This window comes from Arachis duranensis, chromosome 2, assembly GCF_000817695.3.
Source record: "Arachis duranensis cultivar V14167 chromosome 2, aradu.V14167.gnm2.J7QH, whole genome shotgun sequence".
Taxonomy (NCBI): domain Eukaryota; kingdom Viridiplantae; phylum Streptophyta; class Magnoliopsida; order Fabales; family Fabaceae; genus Arachis; species Arachis duranensis.
The window spans coordinates 64,251,192-64,252,926 of NC_029773.3; positions in this window are offsets into that span (position 1 = coordinate 64,251,192).

The window sequence follows — 1,735 nt, forward strand, 5'->3', positions numbered from 1 at the left end:
TAGTGCTAGTCCATAAATAGAAGGATATGAGAAGAGGGGAAGAGATTTTCGAAAATTAAGTAAAAGATTTTAAAAACATTTTGAAAAATACCAATTGATTTTCGAAAACTAAGAGTGGAAAAGAAATCAAGTGATTTTTGAAAAAGATTTTGAAATTAGAAATCAAAAAGATATGAATGAAAACTATTTTTGAAAAAGATGTGATTAAAAAGATATGATTTGAAAAACAATTTAAAAAAAAGATTTGATTTTAAAAATTAATGACTTTCCTAACAAGAAAAGGTATGATTCAAACATTAAACCTTTCTCAACAGAAAAGGCAACATACTTGAAATGTTGAATCAAATCATTAATTGATAGCAAGTATTTTTGAAAATGGAAAGAAATTGATTTTGAAAAAGATTTGATTGAAAATATATGGTTTGAAAAAGATTTGATTTTGAAAGATTTTGAAAACTTGAAAAAAAATCTGCATTAAAAACAAAATCTTCCCTCTTGTGCCATCCTGGCGTTAAACGCCCAGAATGGTGCACATTCTGACATTTAACGCCCAAAGCACTACCCTTTTGGGCGTTAAACGCCCAGCCAGGCACCCTGGCTGGCGTTTAAATGCCAGTTTGCCTTCCTCACTGGGCGTTTTGAACGTCCAGCTTTTTCTGTATAATTCCTCTGTTGTATGTGCTGAATCTTCAATTCTCTGTATTATTGACTTGAAAAGACACAAATTAAAAATATTTTTTGGATTTTTAATAATGAAGAATAATCAAAATATAATTAAAATCAAATAACAATGCATGCAAGACACCAAACTTAGCAGTTTGTATACTACTGACACTAACAAAATGAGAATGCATATGACAAACAACAAAACACTCAAGTCAAGAGAATTTAAAGATCAGAGCAAGGAAATCATCAAGAACAACTTGAAGATTAATGAAGACACATGAATGAATGCAAGAAGAATAGAAATATGCAATTGACACCAAACTTAAAATGAGACTCTAGACTCAACAATAAACATACAATATTTTTTGTTTTTATGATTTTGTAATTTTTTTTGGATTTTTTCGAAAATTAAGTGGAAGAAGAAAATAAAGATATCAAAATTCTTAATGAGAATTTCAGGAATCATGCAATGTTAGTTTAAAGCTTTAGTCTAAAGAAATTAGACATGGCTAGCCAAGCTTCAGCAGGACATTGCATTCAAGAGCTAAATTGATGAGAATCAATCAGCTTTGGTGATGATAATAACATCACCTTGAAACACTAGAATTCATTCTTAAGAACTCTGAAGAAAAATACCTAATCTAAGCAACAAGATGAACCGTCAGTTGTCCATACTCGAAACAATCCCCGGCAACGGCGCCAAAAACTTGGTGTACGAAATTGTGATCACTACTTTGCACAACTCAAATAATCCCCGGTAATGAATCCAAAAACTTGGTGCTCAATACCATGGTATAAACACAATTTCACAACTTTGCACAACTAACCAACAAGTGCACTGGGTCGTCCAAGTAATACCTTACGTGAGTAAGGGTCGATCCCACAGAGATTGTTGGTATGAAGCAAGCTATGGTCACCTTGTAAATCTCAGTCAGGCAGATTCAAATGGTTATAGATGATGTATGAATAACGCATAGAATAAATATAGAGATACTTATGTAATTCATTGGTGAGAACTTCAGATAAGCGAATGGAGATGCTTTGTCCCTTCCGTCTCTCTGCTTTCCTA